We start from the raw sequence: 25,135 nt of genomic DNA on the forward strand, positions 1-25,135 counted from the left end.
CAACGTGAAACAACATAGACGTTATCTACTTGACGGGAAACCAAAACCTTCTAGGACGCTGAATTGAAAGCAACGCTTGATGAGGTAATTACTGTCAGTGTTCTTGGACGTGTTTAATTAAAAATGGGTTAATCAAAGATGTGTCTGCATATTTTTCGTTTAGAGTGTATTCAAATTTCAACACAGGTCGGATGTTTGTTTTGAATTTTTTTTCCTTTAAGAGTTTCGTAGTAATCAAGGACGGAAAAAGCTTTATTGCTATTTAATGTGGTTTTAACCAATTGGTCATTCACCAGATAGGACGGAAAAAGGGAACTTGTGATAGGTGTGTTTTTTTGAAAAATTTCGACCGTGGGATATTTTAAAGAAGCTGAAGCTACTTGGAATAGACGGAAGGATAGTCTTTCGTACCATTAAGCGCTACAAGGAAACCGATACTCCCCAAACCTGATCGTAAACGCACTATAACACGGGTAGAAATTTGATCTCCAAAACGAGCAAAATGACTCATGATTCCCGGTTTTTAGCTCACGATTTATGAAAATACACCATGAATAAAAATCATGATATCACGAGCTTCTTGCAGTACAAGACAACGCAAAATCATGAACTATTATTCATGATTTTGTGCTGTCTTATATGGCAGTTCAGTCATGATTTGACATGAACTCACATTTCATGATTTTATGATTTCATTCATGGCATCAGAATCAAATTTCTTTCCGTGAAGGACATGGGAAGCGTATTCGACGGAAACCAGATCAGTATGGACGTACGATGGCCAAGGAACTGTGAGTTTCGCAGCCAACCATGAAGAATATTTTGAGAGATTATCTTCGATTGATTCCATATGAAAAACAACGGGTGCTCGACTGGACTGAATGTTGCAAGAATCGAAAGATGTCGGTAGCTGCTCATGTGGCACGATGGCTGTAAAGTTCTGAATATTTTCAGGATGATGGTATGGGGATGTTTCTCTAAAAATTCTACGTTCCATTGTTGTTTATTGAACCAGGTGTTAAAATCAACACTAAATATTACATCGATAATGTGAATGATAATGTTTTGATGAACCACTTGCTTCCCATTGGCAAAAAACGCTACAAGAATGCACCATACTGCTTCCAACAAGATTTTGCACCGTCTCACCAGGCAAAAGTTACACAGGCCTGATGTAAGGACAATTTTCTAGACTTAATTTCTTCAAAAAAGTGGCCTGTCTCTTCGCCTGACTTGCATCCTTTGGCTTCTATGCATGAGGCTACATGCTAGGTAAACTAGGGAGCACCAAAGGATTTACTGTGGATACTTTTAAGCAACGTTTGGAGAAGATTTAAGATGAAATGCCTCAGGCTATCATGCGTGCCAGCTGTAACGCTTTTCAACAATGATTGCAACTGCTAATTAAAGCAATGGAAGAAAGATTTCAATTTGGACGAATTTAAGACAAGTTTTATGAATATACTTTATACGAAATACACTCAAAATTAAACTTTATGCAAGCGCCTTATTTTTGTGACCATTTACTTTACTGGCAGTTATTACTACTCATCCTGTAGTGGGACCAAGTCGGAGTAATTTATTAAGAACTGTTGAAACCGAATGAAATTATCACTGGGGAACGGTATCGAATTCAAGTGATGCGATTAAGCCGATCATTAGGAAAAGTCCTAAATACGCACTGAGGAACGAAAAAGTGCTTCTACAGTATGACAACACACGGTCTCACGCTGCCAAACCTGTTAAAAGCTACACAGAACGAAAAAATGAATCTCACATTCGACGTAAACTGAAATCCGATATATTTTCCCATTAAATAAACCGTAAATGGCCTAAACCGTTTTTAAAGATACAGTTTCACATCAAGCCAAACGTAATAAATAAGACCATTAGTGAAAGAGCACGTAATTGTATGATTAGCGATGTTCCATTTATGGATATGTCAGAAGACGTAAAATTACAAGATTTTTTCGAAGTGTATACTCCGAAACACTCAAATGAGAGTCCTACTAACACGTTATATTCCCCAGATACTGTGTATCTGTAATAAAATTGTACAGAACTATACTGTGGACCATCGCAAATATCTAATTCATAAAGAAATCAGTTTGAAAAATTAATGGTAAAATTTCCAAAACTATTTTTTTGAGCTTATTTTTTTCTCAGAGTAATCTAATTGGTAACCAAAGGTTTTGATAATGATTAAATAAATAAAATTAAAACCTGTGACAAAATGGTGGTAACAAATTCACTTTTTAATACAAATATAAGTTTCTTTTCTTATCAAATTATTTACATGTCATAGTTTTTATGCTATTTTTGGTACGCATTGGTAGCTTGCAATTCAACTAGTGAATGCCGGGAAAGCAACACATTTCTCGCAAAAGATTTGCCATTACGGGCATAAAAAAAAAGCTTTTCATTTCTTATCGACAGCTGTCAAATAAGCATACACCGGCCGGTGTGTTTGGTTAATTGAGTAAACGACATGTTGGCTGGGGCAAAACCACCGAACTAATAATCGATAAGCTATTCCTCCTCCCCCTTCCCCAGGTCCCTAGGGACCGACAACAACCAATTATAAGCCAGTTTAGAAGCACACTCACGTAATGTTTAAGCCGGGGCTGAATCGATACACACGCGTCGAACGTCCTCAGCGGTCAAAGCAGGCAATTTTTTTTTCGGGGCGTAGTCTGCTGCACAGCTTATCGCCGTCGCCGTCGCCGACGCCTAGGTAATACAGAATTTTACTGCCACTTTGGATTTTTCCGAGCCGGCCCAACAACTGCGGACAGTTTTTATGCCATGCAAAACACTCCCCCAGTGCACACACACATACAACACTACACGACTGCTGCTGCTGCTCCAGTTGGAATGCCCGACGGCGGGTGGGCGCTGAATCAATTAAATCACTTTTTATTGTACCCACTTGATTAGGTTTTTTGCCTCTCACTCAGCTTCCAATTTATTAACCTTGATCACGTAATGAGCTTCCTTTTTTTCCACGAACCACACGTTTCACCGCTTCTTTCTAGCACCGCACTCGGAAAATGGTTGGAGTATTTTCGTTTTGGCACAGCGCAAAGAACACGCACCGAACTTATGATGAACAGGATACTTTCTTCCACGTTTTCTGCACACTACCGGAGCAGCTGGGTTTTATGATTTTTGATGTGTATATTTATTTATTTGGTGTAGGAAAATAAAACCGAATTTATTATGCCGTTTTTTTTTCATACAAACTGGAGATATTATCGAATACTGACGCGTCGTTTAGCTTCAAATACCAAGTCTTAATTTTGGCTGACCACTTTTTTTTCACTCGCCTTTTGATGTATCCGAAAACTCTGCAACTTCGGATGAGGTGTGCCCCCCAAAATAGGCGTTATTGTCCGATTCGTTGTTTTTATTATTATCAACTTTTTCGCTCACTGCAACCCCTGATACGCAACGTTACGCAAAACTGGATTTTGAAAGCACTTTAAAAAGTAGCACGTATCACAAATAAAACACATGAACATTCCTGCGCTATTTTCAACTTTTACAATATTTGTTTTCAGGTTTTTTTTTATTAATTGGTACTCGATGCTTGCGCCTTTCACTTTCGGCTATCTTTTGACAGTAACTGGTTCGATGCCTGGTAGCTTTATTTTGAATTTTGTTTACCGCTCAGTTATCACTGCTGCTGCCATTATCACCCAGAGGAGCCTGTCGAGTAATGAACAACACAACGTTCACTGCGGATTGTTGGTGCTAGCCATGGGAAAATGAGGACAAAATTTTGCAAAATGCGGTTGAGTAATCCACCGTCCTGTCCAATTGAACAGTTTGATTAAATTAAAAATAAAACAATTATAAAGCCCTTCCGATGTTTCAGCTTTCACTTTTACATGTTGATTAATCAAAATATTAAAATCATTATTAAAATCATCATTTATCCCCATAGTACCAGTCCTAGTCAGCTACCGATAAAAGTAAAACTGCAGCATGGCGATACAATTAATACGAAACTACTTTTAAGCCAGTCTAAACTGCAACATTCAGGTATGCAGCACTGTCGAACGGATTTTTGCGGAAAAGCTTGCTGCACCGCGGCGGTAAAGGTAGGGTAAATTAACCATTAGTGGACCAGTTAGTGCTTGAGTAGTTTTCTTCCACTAATTGTTTTAAACTGGTAACGCTAAACACGCAACCGATGTCACTTACAATACGAGTAACTTTCGATTGAGCCTAAAAAACATCAATTTATGTTGCAAATTTCCATATTATACACATTTTTTAAAACAGATTGGAATGTCCTTGTAGTTTACAATAGGATGGTGACCGGGTCCATTACAGGAATTCTAGTGTATTTTGCATGAAGAGGGTCCATTAATGGCGACATTTCGCATTGTTAACCTTAAAATGGACCATAGCTTGTTGAAAATGTCGCTTTTAAGGCATTAATCATTAAATTCAGCAAAAACTGTGTGTATTGTTTGGTACTTTGCGTTTCATGTCATATACCCTCGGAAATAAGAAGCACAAGCGAATAAACGCCGAAACTGTACCCGAGGTCCATTATAGATAAAGGATCCACTATAGGTTAACTTGCCCTAGTTCGCACCTAAACTCAAATACTCAAACTTTACTGTTGTTATCCGTTTCGATTGATAATCAACTTCAGATACAATATCTCATATTAGTTGGTTTGTTAATTTCGATCTGTAGCAGGAAGGTGGGATATTACTAATCAATTTACATAATAAATCGATTGTAATATTATTATAGAGCTAGCGCTCTGATCTTTCTTAAGAACTTACTATTGTATTCCATTACCCATAAACATAAAAATTAAGCAAATTGCAACATGGTTCCAGTATTTTTTACGGTTTTTAGATACGGAAAATTGAATATCGACATGTTAAATCCATTTACTGCTTTTAAAATTACAAAAATCTTCAGATCCTTCAAATTAATAATGACTTAGTTGGTTAAAAAGCGGTAATATTTATTACCAGTAAAGGAATAACTTGTTACATTTAGTTAATATATTCTGACGTAGGATTACATCTTACAGAAAGGTAATGCGATAATTATAATTATAGAAAACTGTTACGTTTCCATCGCTAATAACTCAACGATTTTCTAACCGATTTTCAATAGTTTTGCACAAAAACTTTTTGTCAATTTTTGTCATGTTCAATACCATTGTTGGGAAAACAATACATTTTACTAGCACAGACATCGGTTCGATAATCGTCAGTGCAGCTGCAAAACAACGTGCGCTAAATAAAGAGTCAGTTTTTCCTCACTTTCGAAAATTTGGTTGAAATCTTCTTTGGAGACATCTTCTTCCACGATTTATGAACTTCTCAAACACGAATGACATGACTGTGTGCGGTTTGACTACTGTGAATCATTTTTTGTACCTTAACGGTACAGGAAGCAATCTATACCTATCAAAAAGGATTTCTGTCTGTCTGTCTGTCTGTCCCTATGTTCCTTTTAGAATCGAAAACTACTGAACCGATCGGCATGAAAATTTGCATGTAGGGGTTTTTGGGGCTACGGAAGGTTCTCTCGAAGGCAAAAGTCCCCTCCCCTCACTAAGAGGGGGGGCTCCCATACAAATCTATACCTATAAAAATGGATTTCTGTCTGTGTGCCTGAATGTTCCTTATAGAATCGAAAACTACTGAGCCGATCGGCGTAAAAATTTGCATATAGGGGTTTTTGGGGCCACGGAAGGTTCTTATGATGGTAAGAGACTCCTCCTCCCACTAAGAGGGGGGGCTCCCATAAAAATGAAACACAAAGTTCTGCATAACTCGAGAATTAATCAAGCAAATAGAACAAAATTTTACATGTGAGTGTTTTTGGAGATAAGAATTTTTTCTATGGTGAATTGAGACCCCTCCCCACTTTAGGAGGGGGCTCTTATACAAATGAAATACAAATTTCCTTATAACTCGAGAACTAATCAAGCAAATGGAACCAAATTTGGGTGTTTTTGCAGGCATTTTTTTTTCTATGGTGAATTGAGACCCCTCCTCTCTTTAGGAGGGGAATAATGACCCCTGTCGCTTTGAAGAGGGGGGGTTCCACACACATGAAATACAAATTTCCTCATAACTCGAGAACCTATCAAGCAAATTGAACAAAGTTTGATATGTGGGTGTTTTAGGAGACAAGAATTTTTTCTATGGTGAATTAAACCTCTCCCCACTTTAGGAGGGGGGGCTCCTATACAAATGAAATACAAATTTCCTAATAACTCGAGAACTAATTAATCAAATGGAACCATATTTGGCATGTGGGTGTTTTTGGAGGCATGAATTTTTTCTATGATTAATTAGGACCCCTTACCTTTTTAGGAGGGGGCTCCCATACAAATGAAATACAAATTTCCTCATAACTCCAGCACTAATCAAGCAAATGGAACAAAATATGACATGTGGGTGGTTTTGTAGACAAGAATGTTTACTATGGTGAATTGAAACCTCTCCCCGCTTCAGGAGGGGGGGGGGGGGCAATACAAATTTCTTCATAACTCGAGGACTAATTAATCAAATGGAACCATATTTGGCATGTGGGTGTTTTTGGAGGCATGAATTTTTTCTAGGATGAATTAGGACCCCTTACCTTTTTAGGAAGGGGGGCTCCCATACAAACTTTCTCGTAACTCCGGATCTAATCAAGCAAATGGAACCAAATTTAACATGTGGGTGTTTTTGTAGGCAAATTTTTTTCTATGGTGAATTGAGACCCCTGCCCTCTTTAGGAGAATTATAACCCCTCCCCCTTCAATAGTGGGTGAGGCTCCTATACAAATGAAATACAAATATCCTCATAACTAGAGAACTAATCAAGCAAATGGAACCAAATTTGGCATGTGGGGGGTTTTGGAGGCAGGATTTTAATGATGGATTGAGACCCCTCACCCAGGGTGATAAGGACTCTCATACATATAAAACAGAAATTTTTGCGTAACTAAAAAACTAATCGAACTCGAGAAATTTTTAACTCTTTCATAAAACATTGATCAATAACAAAACCACCAAAAACTAGCAATAGTTACATTAAATATTTCAGCGCGAGACCGCGCCACTGGCCGCGAGTGTTGCCGGCAACTTGCCGTCGGAAGCGCCGGTCACTGCAGGGGCAGCCCCCGTAGAGATCACCTCTATCTAGGTTTATTTATTTTCCTAGATCTACTGACCTCTATTACTTTCCTTCAGTTGGGTCTCCCCTGCGAAATGGTACTTGCTACGAAAAGATTTTCCATGAAATGATACATCTCGCGTAAGGTTTTTCGCGAAATGGTATTCTGGGAAACTCTATACTCCGCCTTATGGTCAACCGAGAATTGGTGTTCCGCAAAATGGTATTCGGCGAAATGGTTTGTAATGATGGCGAATGTTTAAATGCTTTCCGCTTTATTTTATCAGACTAAGCAATGGGAGGAGTTGTTTTCTATTTTACTATGAGGAAAATTTGTATATTAAAACACCCATGAACTCTTCAGAAAATTGCAAAACTCGAGATGGCGATAAAGGTCATCCGAAATTCAGGATTTATGTACAACACAGTTTAATTTGTGGCAATATGAAGTTTGTCGGGTCGGCTAGTATGAAATAAAAAAGTTTTTGGGTACGGGGAGTGTTTCTGTCCCATCGGGTTCACTCTGTCTCAGTGAAGTGGTCAAAGGGGAAAATGATTTTCATTTTTAATGAGCGCAGAAGTCATAATTTCTGTAACATATGTATGTAAGTATATATGTTTTAAGTTATGAGTAGTATCCTTGTACGATCAGTTTTGTTAAGTGGCGTGGTTAAGGAGGGAGGAGTTATTTGCAGCCTTTCTGACCCCAAAAAGTGGCAATTTACATGTAATGGTTTTGCGTGTACTGATTGTTTCCGTGGATTGTATCTCAATGGAATAGTTAAAGAGGAGGAGTGCGTTCAACTTAACAGAAAAGAAAAATCCGCTTGCTTATTGGTTACCGTCATCCGGGGATACTTGCAACACTTTTGAACTTTGACTTAGTATAACTTTCGAAGTATACCGTTTAGGTTCAAGTGTAAGTAGCCAAAACTTGTATAGTGGTAAGTACTTTTGATTTATGATTATGAGAAAAAATATAAACTAAATGAATCTGTAAAATGAACCGAAAATAGGGGTGTTGCAAATTACCCAGTAAACGGGGTTACTTGCAACACTTTTCTGATTTTGCGTTTCTTATGATTTTATATCTGATTTAAAACCGCGAATGACTATTTTGAGATATTTTGAACGTATTTGTAGTAAAACAAGAGATATTGGAGGCGTGTTTTGTTCCCCAATTACGTCTATCGCTTTTTTAAAGATATTCGGTGAAAATGCAGCATGTCGGCAAACTCCAAATTGCCGTTTCAAGGCACGTGGAATTTTTCACAATTTTAATTTTTCTGGAGATGGTGGTAGACAAAATAACATCGTACAGATGCAAACTTACTTTGTACATACCGTCTATTACCATAATTTTCATTTTTACAAGTGCTGCAAGCCGCGCCATATTGGAAGTAACAACACGAATTCATCGTTTCTTCTCCAAGTTCAAAATATAAACAAAGCTCAAAGTTACTATTTGTTAGCTTATATGATGCACTTATTGTGTACAGGAACCAAACAATAAAAAATAATTCCATGTCAATGAACTGACGCAACTTTGCACATCCATTTTTCCTACTCTGAAAGTGAAATTACTTAGAGCTGTCAAAAGCGCGATGCGCCAAAGTGTTGCAAGTAACCCCGGTGTTGCAAGTATCCCCGGATGACGGTATCTGCTTTCCGAGTCATGTCTTTTTTTTATTGAAAAGAGAAAATGCGTCTTTTGATTTTGAGCTTTTCGAGACCCACCCAAATAGGGGTTCGGCCTTGCGTAATTCGGCAAAATATTATTTCAGCGTTCTGTGACAGTTGTTAAAATTCGGCCATTTGGATTTTGGCTATTTGTGTTTCGGCCATTCGATACCAGCCCGCATTAACACAAGCAGTATATCAACCATATATTGGCATCTCGAGCATTTTTACTGCACGCTGCAGCTCTATGTTAGCTTTCTGATTGTATAGCTGTTGTAAATTAGCATCCAAAATTCTATTGAAATTCTTTAACTTATCGCATTATAATCAGCTGCAAACAGGCATGGTTTTAAAGCAGCATTTAAAGTGAGCCTAATGCTTCTTGGCTTGCATTTGAATTGCATTGGTATGCAGTCATGTGCCGTCGGTAATCGTTAATTTTTCGCTCATAACTCAGAAAAATAGCGCCATGGTGAAATTTTTGTCATTAAAAGATTGTGAATTGGTAAATGAAAATAGTATTTTATTAATTTTCCATCAACGACACCACTGCGAATAAATTTGGGGAAAACTTTTTACAGATATGTAATATTTTTCCTGGATAACTAAAACAATTTACTAACTTTTTTTTGTTAGATTATAGTCACTTTAACAGCTTGCGTCATTTGTGACTTCTGCGGGATTGCGACTTGAAGCCCGGTCCTCGGCGTGAGAGGCATTAATGTTAACCATTACAACGGGACTGACCCGAATTTACTACCTTGTTCAGAAAATAATATTTACACCGTGATGCTTGATTTCCTAAATGTGAATATTTGATGTAAGAAATATATGATGGTGAATATATGGTGTATTGGAATATATTGAATATATTTATATGGTGAATATAAATGTTTAAGAAAATCGAGATTTTTGGCCATAACTCGAGAATAACAAATAACGCTATCGTGAAATTGAAACAAGAAAAAATATTTTAAAAATTCACTAGAATTTGACCATGCTTTTTTAATTTTTTAAATGCTTTTTAAATTTTGTGTTAAACCTTGTTCAACTGATATTTTTACTATATTGCTGAATTTTCTCACATTTTTTTCTTACGTTTTTATTCAAATATTTTCGCTGTACGGTACTTGGTTCAAGAGTTATGAGCTTTTGAATTAAAAACGATATCCGAGAAAATCGAAAAACTTCCATTAGGCGACATCCATTTAGTACGTCACGCAAATTTGGACCAAAATCAACCCCCCCTCCCCCCATTGTCACGTTTGGTCACACATTCATGACCCCCCCTGAGAAAGTACGTCACGTCACGGCAACCCCCCTCCCCCTTCACAACAAAAAAATTAAATATACATTCCAGCCTTTTAATTTCAAGCTATCAATTTAATTCATTTCAATCAATTCATCAAATAACAAAAATGAATTTCAGCAAATAAAAGAAGGAAAATGTTCGAGCTAATAAGTCATCGATTGATGGATTTTGAAGATGATCTCCATATGCTGCGATCGGAAACGCTTCAGAAATCGCTGATGTGTCGTCGATTAATGTTTCACGCATATCCACGTCCTTTACATCCATCCACTCAAATTCGTCTGATCTATACTATAGTTGAAAAAATCAGGACTTCCTGCTGACGTCTTGCAGCAACACGCCTTCGAAGAACTTTTCTGACGGATTTTGTCATTTTGTGTATTCATTCAATCGTGCAATCATTCAACACTACCTTAGATGCGAAATTTAATCTGCAAGTGGCATAAACTATATCCTTTTGAGTGAGGAACAATATAAATTATACCGAAAAACCTTAAAAGCAGCAGTGGAACTTCGGTATGAGTTATTGTTCATCGATTGAGTTCAGCACGAATATCAAGGGAAAACATTGCCATGGGTCTCGGGTAGCAGCCCGTTGCCCTACAGGAGTTTGTGCGCCTGCTATTTGCAGTTGCAAAAATCTTTTAGGCAGGACGATACTCAAGCAGCTCTTCAGCGGTGTACTGCATATTCTGTAAAACCTTAATGGAGAGTTCATACTACATAGAATAAATGAGTCTTGTTTGAACAAATATGTTAAAAAAATCCATCAGTACGTTAATTTTATAGAAGCATTCAATAGTTTTATCTCAAAATGAAGAAGTCTTTTTATAAATCCCCGAATAAATTTTTACATTTGACTTTTTTTTCTTGTGACGTCACATAACTTTATACCCCCCTCCCCCCTACGTCACAAATCGTCACGTTTAGGTCAACCCCCCGTCCCCCCTATAAGCGTGACGTACTTTATGGATGGCCCCTTAAAGTTTTCTGATAAAGTAAGAGACCTGATAAAGTACCAATTTTTGATCACCTAATTTTGGTGATGATTTCATGTCACTGTTATTTTTTGTTGTCAATTAATGACCGAAAAATGGTTAACGACGGCACATGCAAGATCGGTCATTAATTTTATAGTTTTGTTTTGTAGCAGATGAATAATTAAAAGGATGTTTTTTGCAACATTTAATTGGCATTAAACTAGCATTTTGTTTAACACCGTTCTCTTTGCGGTAAACGCCATTTTATAAGTAATGCTTACCTAAGCTAGCGGAACAGTGTTTAATGAAGTAGCGTTGCATTTTGATCACAATTTGCGCATTTAAATAGCACATTTTGTTTCAGTTTTCAACCATTTTTTGCAAATAATAAAAACACGTCGTAAAAATAATTTAACGCTGAATACTTTCGAATGCAAAGTAAAGGCATTAGTATTAATTTTGGATAATGAGAAAAATTAGTTTGACTCAAGCGCTTTGCAGCATGACCGTTTATATTTATTTATTGAGTTTATATTTTGAATATGTATTCAGTTCGAATCCTTTGAAAAATGATAACTATAGACTGGAATCAAGTTACTATGCGTGACAATTTTCGTAGATACAATAATCAGTGAAAAAGCCAAATATTAGAGTTTGTCTCTCGGCGGTCGACTGCCCAAAAACTACATTTCCGTAATTTTAGATGAAATTACATTATCTCTAAACATAATTTCTGCACTTTTTCTCCTTCTACTAACAAAATTTTTTCTTCTTAAGAATAGTTTTTGGCAGTAATCAAAGACATACCAAATGCGAAAATATTTTTGGTAATGTAATAGCAATTTTATTTATAATTTTTTTTTTTAATTTTCAAGAGAACAAAATCAGCATAACTATTTTATCAAATATTTCACATGGCAAAATTATTTATTTTCATTTGTCAATTTAGTAACACAATCCATCAAATTAAATGTGGAATTGAGACTTATCAATTTGGGTCCAAGTATCGGAAGCCATTTTGTTAGTGATAATTACATACCACCCCTGTCCCCTCGACATCACATGACAGATCTATTCACCGCTACTCGATCATCATCAAATTTGCGAAACATTCCGTTCGAAAATTTATGCATATTTTCGAACGCAATAGATTCGTGCAGAAAACCAAACCTAAATTATTCAACGATGCAGCCAATTAGGAAATAAAACTCCATCTTGCAACTGTTAACATATTCCCCATGATTAGCACACAACTCACTGTACCGCTCACTTCCAACCTACAAAATAATGTTGCATCCACCACTGAAGCAACCGAAGCAAAATAAATATCCGCAATTTTTTTTTCACCGCAATCAATAGCCGCACTTATTCTACCACCGTGGCCTTTTTTATTCGATTATCGGAACGCTCTCTATCGGGCTGACCGGTCCCGCACACACTCACGCGAAGACAGGAAAAAAACTGTACCGATCGTGGTTCGTCTACTTGCGCTGCTGCTGTTGGTATTGTGCTGTGTGATATCCCGCATGCAAGTATCTTCCACGATCCACTAGCTTTCATTTCTTCTTGAACACCACCTCGTCGTCGTGCTTTTTCACGTTCACACTTCGTGGCACATTACCAACCGCACTGGGTACGCATGTAGCATTTTTGATTCACCAGATGCGTATATATGTACATGAAAATTCGCCGAAAAATCATCGCGTCTCGCACAATTGCCGATAATGTGTGGCCACCGAGCGACGACCGGTCAGCGTGCAAATTTCTGTATGTGTGTCTGTCTGTCTGTATGTACGTACGATCAGGCCGCCAAATTACACATTCCACGCACTTTCGCGATCGTTGGCGGTGGCGGCGGCTACGGCGGGTCTTGCGAAACACTGATTCACCATGATCAGCTCAGGCGATGTCCGTGGGCTAATAATTCCACCTCCTTTCACCTATTTCATTCTATCGTGTACACGCAACCGAGAGCCTGTTGCCAATATTGACACTCAATCGGATCAGGATCAGAGTAGCGAACAACGAACTTAACCACTCGTTAAAGTCGTACCATTACGATCACTAATTTTTCTTTTCTTACCGAAAGCGAGCAGTAGGCGGAAAAGCCAAAATCACAACAACCACAGAACGCACCAATAATAATACAATTATAAGCTGTAGCAATCACAATAACAACAGCAGGATATCCGGAAAATGTGGAAAGAACAGACGCGCGAACGTACACACCGTACTAGCGAAAAACGCTCACTTCGAACGGAGAGACGACAACTAACTAAAAACAAGAACTAAACTTGTTATGAATTAGAGGGGTTCCTGAGACTTTCGTAGCCGAATCGGTTTGCCGAAACCGCACTCGCACACCGAGAGCGCGCGAGAGTTCCGCCGATTCCGCAAAACTTGCGGAGCGCGAGCGAGGCGCAAGTGGTGAGCTGAGCTCTTTTGTATGATGTATGCTCTGCTCAATGAGCGAGAGCACTTTAATTAAATAACATTGCGATTCGGTTCCTCCAGCGCAGTGGCGGCGGCAGCGGCAGCGGCACCGGCAGCCTGCGCGCGGTAGCGGCGGCAGTCTCCCCTTCAAAAGCGCAAAACGAAGCAACCGAGACGATCAACGTAAAATTACACCGAGCCGAGCACGACCACTACCCACCGGCCACAGGCCACTAACCAACCACCAGCACCACACCACAGCGAGTGCAAAGCAGCAATCAAAACAAACAGCGCATCCACGCCGCACAGTGAGATTTGGTGGTTATATAGATCAACCGATTCATTTGTTAAAAAATACAATAAAAATTTATCGAGTCACTATTAAAATAAGCATAAATATTAGACACTGTCAGAAATGAACAGCAGCCAATCACAGTTTAATACGCTTTTACTTTTCAGGCCCGGAAGCACAATCTTACATATCTGCAATTTCGTTTACTTCGATAAAAGAAAAAGTAACAGAATCTCACTATCCCCATAGGTCAGTAATTAGATATTACGATGAAACCGAGACTAAGTTGATGTCCTGAAAGTAAACCCTTTTGTAAGAGTATAAAACTAACTATCCCTTTCTTTCAATCGAATTTGTTCATTTTAACATTGAACTTAGGCAAAATTGATGTCCTTAAAGTAAACTGTTGAAGAAAAGAGCACAACCATCCCTTCTATACCAACAGGCTATTGCTATCTATTATTGGGTATATTCCCGAATAAAGTTTATTGTTTTATTGAGAGTACTGGTATTGGGTTGTATTAAACCTTCACCAAAGAATTTACGCCTTCTATGATAAAGTGCTACGCAGCTTTGAAGCAAATGTTCCACATTTTCGCTCTCTAGGTTACAAAAGCGACAAGAGTTACCTTCCGGATTACCTAGCTGTTTTAAGTGATAATTGCTTGAGCAGCGACCAGTTACTAGGCCGTAGAAAACACGTAGATCTGTTTTTATATAGACTAAGAAGTCTTTTAGTTATTGTTTTGTCAGGTGATATAAATCGCTATGATTGGCAAGCTCTTGAATTATTTTTCCACATGTCATTCATTATTGATTTTTCCCAGTTATTAAATTCGATTCTGAGGCTACATCTTAAGGCCCCACAGAACGGTTCTGGTCAATCAAAGGCTTTATCGATCCAGCTTTTGCCAATTGATTCGCTTTTTCATTGTCTTCAATTCCATACTGCCCAGGCACCCCAAAAAGCCTTACTGTGCCTTTTTGAGCGACCTGCTGTAGCAATTGAATGCATTCCCAAACCAGCTTAGATGAACACGAAACTGACTTCAGTGCTTTTTTTGTTAGGTTATAGCCACTTTAACAGCTGGAATCATTCGTGGCTTCTGCGGGGTTGGGATTTGATCCCGGGTCCTCGGCGTGAGAGGCGTGAATGCTAACCACTACTCCGAGACTGACCCCTTCAGTGCTTTTAAAATAGCCTGGCTGTCAGAAAATATGCATAGGTATCTGCTAGTCTATAATTTCTCTGTAGACAAACTGTAGCATTTTCAATTATTGCTTGATGTAATTCTGCATGAAATACAGTCGGCTATTAGCGCAAGGATATTCATATGTTGACTCCGGGGCCCGTTACCCCAGTTACTCCGACTCTGTTGTTAAATTTAGAACCGTAAGTGTAGAAGATAATAGATCCTTGTTGAATATTAGGCCCACCATTCCTACTCCGTGCGACTTGTTTCTGTCACAGAATAGTCGTTCAAAGGTATATTGCCGATCCATCTACGTCTTGCTGGGTTAATAAAGGATTAATTTTGGAATCTCTGCGATGGCTCCTAAGTCACTCTTAGTAAATCGATTTCAAAAAATCAGAAGAATTCTCCCCTACCAAAATTGATATGCTTTGCAAACCAAGAGCCAAAGAGAAATACAAAACATCCATGGAAAAATGGCACATTTGAAGGAGATAATAAAAAGACTTCTTCTTGTAGTAAATCTTTGCAACTTCTCCAGTCTCTTCTGTGCATGTTTAATTTTTGTTTTTGGCCACCATACTAAAGCTGCCTATGTTATTCTGGTCTTAAAATGAGCGTATAGAGCTAATGAATCATTTTTGGTTTCAGTCCCCATTTATTTCCAAAAGTTTTCCTGTTTATCTATAAGGTATTCGTAGCCTTATTCATTACTTGATCCGAAAGCAAATTCCAATTTAATTTACTGTCATGAATTACTACTAAATAATGCATTATCAAATGCTCCTTCACTTGAACAGTGAAGCAGCAAACAAAATCTGCTTGTACTCAAAAATCTTTTCAATTTCTCATACTAGTGCATGAAGCGCTGTTATTGTTGATTTTCCATGTTGGTATGGAAAATGGATTTTATTTACAGAGATTGGTTCTAAGTAGGGTAAATTGCTAATTGTTGCATAGCTAAGCACTCGTCTACAGCAATTTGATGATTTTGAACAAATGAAAGCAAATTTTATTTGGCAAAACCGCTTACTATGCCGATAAACTAATATAAAATAGGTTCCCATAGCCATCTGTGTGGAATTCGTGTAAAATGCGTTTTTTGCATAGCAACTCTGCATCCAATTATTGCACACCAAAATAACCTTCAAATATTATTATTGCATACCTTACACTCAACTGTTGCACAGCTTGTTCTATTTGTGGACAAAGCCACTTACATATACTCAGTGTTATTCATAGCAGCAAAAAACTCAATGAGATTTCAAGCACCATGAAATTTCAACCTTGATCAGAAGCGCCAAACTCACATATGAATTTCTCTCGCTATTATATGCGATGTCTCTGTTGCTATGCGATGTGAACCAAATTCAGCTGTGAGCATTCTGCTTACTTCTTCCACAGCTGGCATTTCATACAACGAACCAGAGAGTCAAAGAGAATTAATCGCCAGAGAAAATATCAGCAGCTAAAAAAGCTAACACATATTCATGATTTAAGATGGCAAACAAATTGGAGGAATTTACATTTTTCGCGGGAATCGACATTGTCTTAACTAGAAAGTAAAAAGCCTAATACTGCCACAAAAGACGATCATTAAGACTGTCGCAGTGGCCTTTTAACCCAATGTCCTTCTGCCATACAAAAAAAAGCCTAATAAGAATTAGATAAACATGTAGTTTAAATGTGTGTTTTAGTTTAACTTTATGATTTATTTAGAGATTCATTCTCTTACGCTCACTCACAGTTACGTATCGCACGAGTGAGTGCCTATGCTGATCAACAACGAATTTGTATGTATATGTGTATAGCACCGGGTAGCAGTTGAAGCAAAGCAGAATGTGATCAATCGGGAAGAAATATGTGTGAGTTTTGTGCTTCTTGCTATGAAAACAGAAAAACTTACGCGTGTTTCCCAAACTATACAGTCACTATTGCCTGCTTGGAGATTGATTTACTCATGTACTCATGTTTTTCCTGAGTCCTGGCCGCCGCTAGTTCCTGGGATATTTTATTAGTGGTGTTGCCATCCATTTTAACGTCTCCAATTCCATCACAGGTCCTTTTTATACTGTTGGATTTACTAGTTTTATTTGGAGTCCTTACCATTTTCGGACGCCGCTCGCTCCTGGGACATTATGGTCAGTGTTGATCCTACAGAGACTATAGATTACAGAGGCGACAAGGCGCTCAAAGTCCGCTAAATTTTGAATCAGAACGGAGAGTACCATCATAAATAAAGGTAACTTATTTACTACTACTCTATAATCTATAGTCTCTGTAGGATCAACACTGACCATAATGTCCCAGGATTTCGTTCCCTCCGCTTTCGTTCAAAATTTAGCGGTTCGTGAGTGCCTTGTCGCCTCTGTAATCTATAGTTTCTATAGTTGATATAAACCATTTCGTCGTCTCCAGTTTCGCAGGTCTTTCCACCATAACAGTTATCCTCCGAGTTGTGATCAATATCCATTTTTTCTATTTTTATTTTCCTGGGATTTTTCTTCTTAATAGAAGCACTCCCAAATTTAAAATCTAGAACGAAATCGCACTCCTTTAACCGTTATGTGTGCGACAAAAAAAACACCTTTAGCAGGGCAACAAGGGTACCCGGATACCCACAATTGATATTGTTATAACATCAACAATTTTAAACCGATTTTGATGAAATAGGTGTCATTTGATTCGTTAATTTATCTAGTTTTGAATCATTCGGCCGTTTGACCATTAAAAGACATACGGGGCCCGAAAATCCGGAATTCCGACAGAGTGTCCGCTGTGAGGTAGAGAACTGATTGTATTGCAGGAAAATCAGTCATGCGGATTTTAAAACTCTAAAAATTCATACAATGAACTATTTCATGTAATGATATGAATCAGGTTGGCCATTCCGGAGTAGGTTCCTGTGGGGTCATGGGTGACCAGTCTAGGATTGGAAGTAAAACCTAGCAATATGGGTATCAAAGTTCTTGGAATTAGTTTGGTAGGTGATATTTTTTACATTTCGATGTATTTTGATTGGTTATTTCGAAAATGGTTTCTACGGGGTCACAGATGATACCGCAGGATTCAAGATAATGCTTAGCATTATCAGATCAGTTCAAAACGTAGAACCATCCGTTATACATTTGGAATCAATTCCGAAATTATTAATAAGTACTAAACTGGCCATATCAGTTCAAAACATCTAAGAGATCCGCTAAACCAATTCTAGTATTGGGTTATGTACCCAACTGGCCATCTATAACCCTACAGGAACCCAATTCTGGAATGGCCAATGCGATCTAAAGTCACCAATTTATATAATAAGATGAAAAAAGGGTCCACAATGTCAAGTTCAAAGCTTATAGATTCGCTGAAAGCTGATATTCTTTCAAAACAAGCGGCTTCCTACGTTTTACCGGACGTTGCTCCGGAATTATCGATTCCCGGGAACTACATGTCATTTGATGACCAAATGCTTTATCTAATAAAAACTAGATAAATGTACGAATCAAATGCCACTGGTTTCATCCAAATCGGTTCAAGATAGCCAAAGTTATGAACATAGCAAATCATGGGTACCCGGGTACCCTTGTCGCCCTCCTACGTAATAAAAAAATTCAAGTGCCTCTCATTGCTAATCCCCTTTATGGATATGCACCAAAAAAACCGCAATAACTTAAGATCAACGAGTTTTACAATGTCGCAAAATTTCAATGACGTATGTTTTAAATTGAATGAGTTATAACTATTTTAAAACTGAAAAGGTACCCGGGTACCCTGTTGCACACATAACGGTTAAAGACTTCATAGATACCCTTCCAGCTATCTACAGTTAACCTTTCATTATGTGCATCTAAAAGAGCAAGAATGGTGTCAATGTTGTTTTCTGCACTCACTGGAAAGATTCCTGCCTGACTGACCCCGCAATCAGTTATACGTCTAAAACGCTTTTTCCCGGCCCCACTTAGAGGTTTCATTAGTTGTGTCCTCAGTATAGTACCTGTTTGGTCCTGACTGGACACAATAGTTTTAATTTCTATTGGTGGTTTCGAGAGTGAAGTGACATTGATATCATCACCAGCGTCGTTATCATCCGTATGCCCCTTTTTTCGACGGGTTTTCAAAATAGACGAGGAGCAAGAATGTACATCCTCGTTCAGATTTTGTTCTTCTATGTCCATCAATTTATTATTTAGCAACGTATAACTATTCGATTCTTTTAGAAAATAAAATTAAATAATAAAATAGTTACATAATACTTCTTTATTTCTGTTTTATTTTTTGATCTTTTTAAGAAAATGATGTGATGAAAGAAAGTGATGTTCTCTAGTGACAAAAAATTATATTAAAAAAATATTTTTAAAATGTAAGTTATTATCGATAGCATCTATCCCACTGTGTCACCGCGCCGAGACGTTCTAATGTTGTGTTGGTTTTCCTCGAATTGATTATTACGGCGATTCCGCGTATAGTGTAAACACACGACACAAAGATTGTATGTACAGTTCTCGTGGGTATCGTTGTGGAATACAGTCTGCGCCAGCGCCGTGCGTCACAATGTGAAATATTTTTCACTGCCATCCCCCCCAGGTGGGTGGGGGGATGGGGGAGGGGGGTAAGGTGGTTTCGCGTGGGGCTGTGACAACGGTCGGTGTAGAGTGGCGGTTTCGCACTATGAAGCGTGTGGAGAATGTAGCAATAAAAACAAACTACGTAATACATGCTCCGGTTGAGAGTGAAATAAGAGACGGATTTTTCTCTCTGGCAACGAACAAACGACGCAGCAGCGGCGACAACGACGTTGGTTGGACACGTTGCGTAAATTTTTCTGCAGCCGAGAGAATGCTCCCATTTTGAGCCACACGAGCCGAGACTGAGACCACGGCCCAACCCGAGCAGAGTGGAACTATTTCCGACGAGCAAAGTGGTAGCGAACGCTGCTACACATTGCGAGCGAACTTGAGAAAGCTATCGATGGCAATATTATGTTGTTTACCAGGTCGCTCTGAAACTGTCTAGTAAAAATGCAACGCAGATTTTGCCATCCGACGACGTAGGATTACGTCTTCGTGGAATATAGATACTGGGGTGTCATACTAAAATTTAGAAGAGCACGAGCGTAACTGTCAGTGCAGCAGAAACGAATCAGATTTCGCTCTTCCTGAACTTGTTGTCAACCCACGGGTTATTGAATTTTGCTTTATTTGAACATTATTAATGTGTTGATCGACGTTAAAAATTAGTAAAAGTAAATGGTTAATCTGAGAATTGTGGGTTATAGCCAAATTAACACCATGCGTCAACTGTCATTATTTTAATTTTATACGTCCCAGTTGCTCTCGAAGTACGACAATGGCCTAACAAGTCAATCGTCGTAGATACCAATATCGACTGGGACAGGCTGTAGAAATGAATACAATAAGATCCTCTTTTTATTGAAGTACAATTTTTTTTGTATTGTGTATATGAAACACTAACAAAAAAATGGATTAATCCAAGAAGATATTTTCTTCCATTAAATTTTTAAAGAAAAAATATGATTGAAACGGCAGCGAGGATTGCGAATCGGTCAAAAAAAATTCGGTGATTGTAATCACCGCATCAATGTATCTGTTCCATGTGGGTCATCCTCTGCTACTCCTCACCAGAATAGGATATAATCAGAGAAAAAAGACACTCAAGGGCAGCAAGCGTGAAACTTGATGGATGTTCCCAAAAAGCACCCCTTCTGTCTCAATGCAATTAAAATCCAATTTTTGAAATGACCAAAGAACGCTAGTCAACAGCTACCCTCGTTTCAGGAGCTAGCAAAGACCGGTCGCTTTACGGCTTCAAGCTGAATCGTAAAATAAAACCCGCTTGAGTCGATTGTAACAATAAACAGTATAGTTATTCTTTTGTTTCGGTTCTGTGGAAACTAGGAGAGACTTGCCAGAAGCGCAAAGAAAAACCACCCTTAAACTTTGCCCAGACTAAAGCGCTGTTACTATTTACAGGACAATACGAGTAGATTTTTTTTCTGCTACAAAACCAGAATATAGTTATACACACGGTATATAGTGGAAAGTAAGATTTGATAATTACTACATAATTGCCATTGTTAATTCGTCTAATATTCAGAAAATTTCATAATGCACAACACATATATTAATCCTTTTTGAAAGAGTATGCTCCAAAGAACCCCTCCTTTGTATGTACTGCATTGTACAATGAAGATTCTACGCCTCAATTTGCCACAAAGGCGGAAGTTGTATCCTACGGACACGTCCCTCCCCTTCCCCTTTCCCCTCTGGCGGAAAAAGTGACAACAAAAGAAATGTTTGCTTTCCTTTTTGAAAAAAAAAGAACAAAAAAACATTCAGCAACACGAGCAAAAAATATGATTACTACAAGAGCAAACTTTTCCCTCGCCTCGGTGCAGTGTCTGCCGGCGGCACTTCTCTCTCACTCTGTCGCTGTCCCTTCCAGCCAGTCTTTCGCAGAAAGGCAAACAATAAATTGCGCTTCAGGTCCGACGATTCCTTACGGTTTCTTGCTCGCCTGTTTCCACTGAAAGCACTTTATGCGGTGCTGCCCTCGCGGAAAGATAGGAGAATAAGCTCAAACAAAAGCCGTCGCTGTCTCAAGGTCAACAGCGAATCCTTTCCCGTTCCCGTACCAAGCCACGAGCAAGGATTGATTCTCTCGCCGTATGTAGACAGACAGAGCATGCAACAACCTCGCACCGAACCAGGACGTAAAATTTAATTGCGTTTTCATGCTCACGAGGTTGTAAAACGTTGTGACGCAATCGAAGCACGAATAACCGGAAGGATGTTTCATTTTTTAATAAAAATTCTGAATACTTCATATCCTACCTTTTCACGGTCCCTCTGATACGAAGGAAATAAATCCTTCTAGAATGTATCCTCTTCTACAACGCACAGAATCACTAGCTTATGCCGAAAGGAAACAACCGTAAGCGGGTAAACCTAATCGGTAACTTATGTCAAAGGACATTCCCAAAGAGTCTTCTGTTGCCCTGATCCCGTCGTTTCAACGTAGCCGTCATCGCGCACGAATCGTCGCGTTCACGAAGGGAAGCTACTCCACACATTCCAGCTCCAGGATGCATCGTCTGTGGTCATGGATTGATGTAAATGCTCGGCCATGTAATAGCCAGCAATCGGTACCTTCCCTGTCCACCGTCCCTAGCATACCAAGCGGACGGAACCCCGAAAGCAACGCCAGACAGAACGAGTGAGTGCGCCAGTGAGAGAGTGAGTGTACGTGCGCATCGGTGCAAGCTCAATACCACTGCACTGTGAAAACGAGTTGCATTTATCCGAAGTCAGACCGAGGATTACATTGCCATTTTACAACGCAATAAAAAAAATCTCAATAGGCAAAGGGGAGATTTTTTCTCGGTCGGGTCCGGAAAAGAAGGGATTCCCGCTTTTCGCTGTGGCATTCATTAGTATGCATCCGGAAGAGCACAACAGGGAAGACCGCGGTGGATTTAAATTACGTTTCGTAAAAAGTCCCATTGATTAGTTTTGTGCAACAATGCACTATGTACCTACTTGTGTGCATGAATTTTGTTACTAATGAGTAATTGAGGTATCTCAGTTTTGTACGATCGACCAATTATACTGCAATTCCATAAAATAATGTTACTTGTAAATTTGTTCCTCCATTTTTGCCCGATCTTGCCTTTAGATATATTATTAAACTAACTTTGTAACTACTGAACCGATTTTATATAATAGATTCAAACTTAATATGAGATTTGTTTACATTGATTAAGTTACGACAATGTAATGGAGACGCATGGTGCTTTTCCTTGACTACGAGTATTTCTGCTAGAAATATAAATTCCTTGCAGTTCGCTTTTCTGCTTTAACCTAATGTCTGAAGGATTTCAATGGTTATTTGGCTACTATTGCAGTGGCCCCTCAACGACAAGCCTACCTGCTCGGTTGCGACTTATCACCGGAAATTTTCCCACAGAGGGCCTTCATTGGCTGCCCCAGTTTGTTCTACTCTGTGATTTAATAAAGAGATGAGCACTTATCGTTGCGCCTTCCGCCTACGACAGTTGACCCGGGAAGCAAGAAGGTTTTTTCAATTGGCCTCCCGGTGATCCTGGCACCAAAACCAGCTTCACAGGTTGGCACAAAATGTGAATTTTCAACCGTTCACGAAAACATGGCTCACGGAAACTTGAAATTTACGCAGTATTTTTTTACGCAAACCAAGTACGAGGTGGTTGACTGGTTGACGCAGTTCTTTGATTGGCATCTTAATGGTGATATAACAGAAGCAGGCGGATAGATAATAGTGGCCTCCGAATTCGAAGAAATCCTGGGAGAGATCGGACAACTGAAGACTAGTAGATTCACCAGTAAGGATTGACTTTCAGGATTTAGGATGAAGAGAACCTATCGGCGGAGTAAATGGAAAGTTACGCTGAACAACACCGCCTACAAGGTGCTCTCCAAGATTTTGTAACGTCATCTGTCAAGCCAGTAGCAAGAGATTTCGCAATCCATCAGCCCTTTCGAGCTTTATGGGGACCCGTGATACTAAGGATCAAATTTTCGGTCTCTTATAAATTCTTCAGAAACCTCGGAAGGGGTACAACGTACTCATGCATGATATTTTCATGGATTTCAGGGCAGTGTACGATACAGTCGGGCACGAAGAGCTATGGGAGATAATGCACAAGAACGGTTTTCTGGACAAATTGACACGGCTGATCAAAGCTATCCTGAAGCGAGTGTCGTATTACCTGCGTGTTACGGGGGTATTTTGGGGTCTTTTTAAATCGCCCAGAGTATTGCGACAGGGGAATGAACTGCCCTGTATGATCATAATTAACATCGCTATTGAAGGTGTTCAGAGATTTGACCTGTAGTGAACTTCCGACGACACTTGATTTAGGCCACCGAGGCCCAAAGCGGACACCGTCGCGACAACTCGACAACTCGATATATTACAGGTTTGGTAATTTCGGATTGCGATCTGTGGATAGATAAAACGAGCGTCTGCTTTTAATAAAAGTTATAATTGAACTGATTTCGGTGAGATACAAAGTCATTTTATATGTTCGGTTTTGCATTAATTGTGGTAGTAGATTGTAGTAGTAAAGGGTAGATGAACTACTTATATAGAACTCAGAGAGAAAATCCACTATTTAGGCATATTTAGTGTTAAATTACAAAGCTGCAAAGAAATAAATTTAGAAAAATGTCAAATGAACCTGGAAGGTTTTGCCTTCATAATTTGCATGTAATAATTCGCTCAACTCCAAACATAAGGTACGATCCGGCGAGTGGACATCGAAACGGGGGGAACGGTCCCTAACAAAATTAGCCCCACTTCTAGCCATCAAAGAGGACCTTGACAACAATACTAGAAATCTTGTGACGGCGAAGGCAATCTATGCCAGACTAAAAACGGAGGTTAGGACGATCGGGATGAAGATCAATGCGTCCAAAACTGAATATATGATAGCATGAGGCTCCAGAGAAAACAAAGTTCGTCTTCCACGGACAGTAACTATTGACGACGATGAACAAATACTTGATACAGGACGAGCCACCCCAATTCTAAGTTCCTTGAGGGGGGGAGGAGGAGGAGAAAGATTAACAGGAAGAGGAAGATCAAGATGAGAAGCAGAAGGAAGAGGAATAGAAGAATGAGAGAAGGAGGAAGAGGTGCTTAACAATTGGAGCTGTGTCCATCTACTTTATGGAAAGTTTTGTATAAATATTTGGGTTTGCAAAAAAACCACTGGAAGTCGCGCCCAGAGCTGAACGGGCTCATAACAAACTTAGTTGTTGATTCCGAATTTCACATTTTTTTGGCTGATGGATACGTCCATATGCTTTTGCCGCATTTGGAGTGAAAAGAATCCTTGTGCCACATTTTGTACCACAGTGCCACCAAGCACTAGCCTTTAATACGGGAGTGCTGTGGTTTCAACAAGGTGGTGCAACATGCCATATTTTATTTACTATAAAAGACGTTCGGCGTACGAATAAATTTACCTCCAACATCATGCGATTTAACGGTGTTTAATCACTAAACACACTAAATTCAATGATGCTCGAGTTCGAGGATGAGTTCTATGACA

The 25,135-nt window shown here is 39.0% G+C and overlaps 1 protein-coding gene across 2 annotated transcripts in view; it reads right to left on the reverse strand.

Annotated features, from left to right (window-relative positions):
- LOC128742338 (insulin receptor substrate 1) overlaps positions 1 to 25,135 on the reverse strand; it is a 461,417-nt gene that overhangs the window by 368,851 nt on the left and 67,431 nt on the right. The window contains exons 1-2 of one of the 2 annotated variants that reach the window (XM_053838671.1): positions 13,199 to 13,358; positions 2,607 to 3,708 (exon numbers count right to left, since the gene is read on the reverse strand). The exons of the other annotated variant lie outside the window; for it this stretch is intronic. The gene's annotated coding sequence lies outside the window, so the exon portion shown is untranslated. Of the gene's footprint in view, positions 1 to 2,606; positions 3,709 to 13,198; positions 13,359 to 25,135 lie in introns of those variants that run through there. 2 annotated transcript variants of the gene reach the window in all.

This window comes from Sabethes cyaneus, chromosome 3 (assembly GCF_943734655.1).
Source record: "Sabethes cyaneus chromosome 3, idSabCyanKW18_F2, whole genome shotgun sequence".
NCBI classification, from domain to species: domain Eukaryota; kingdom Metazoa; phylum Arthropoda; class Insecta; order Diptera; family Culicidae; genus Sabethes; species Sabethes cyaneus.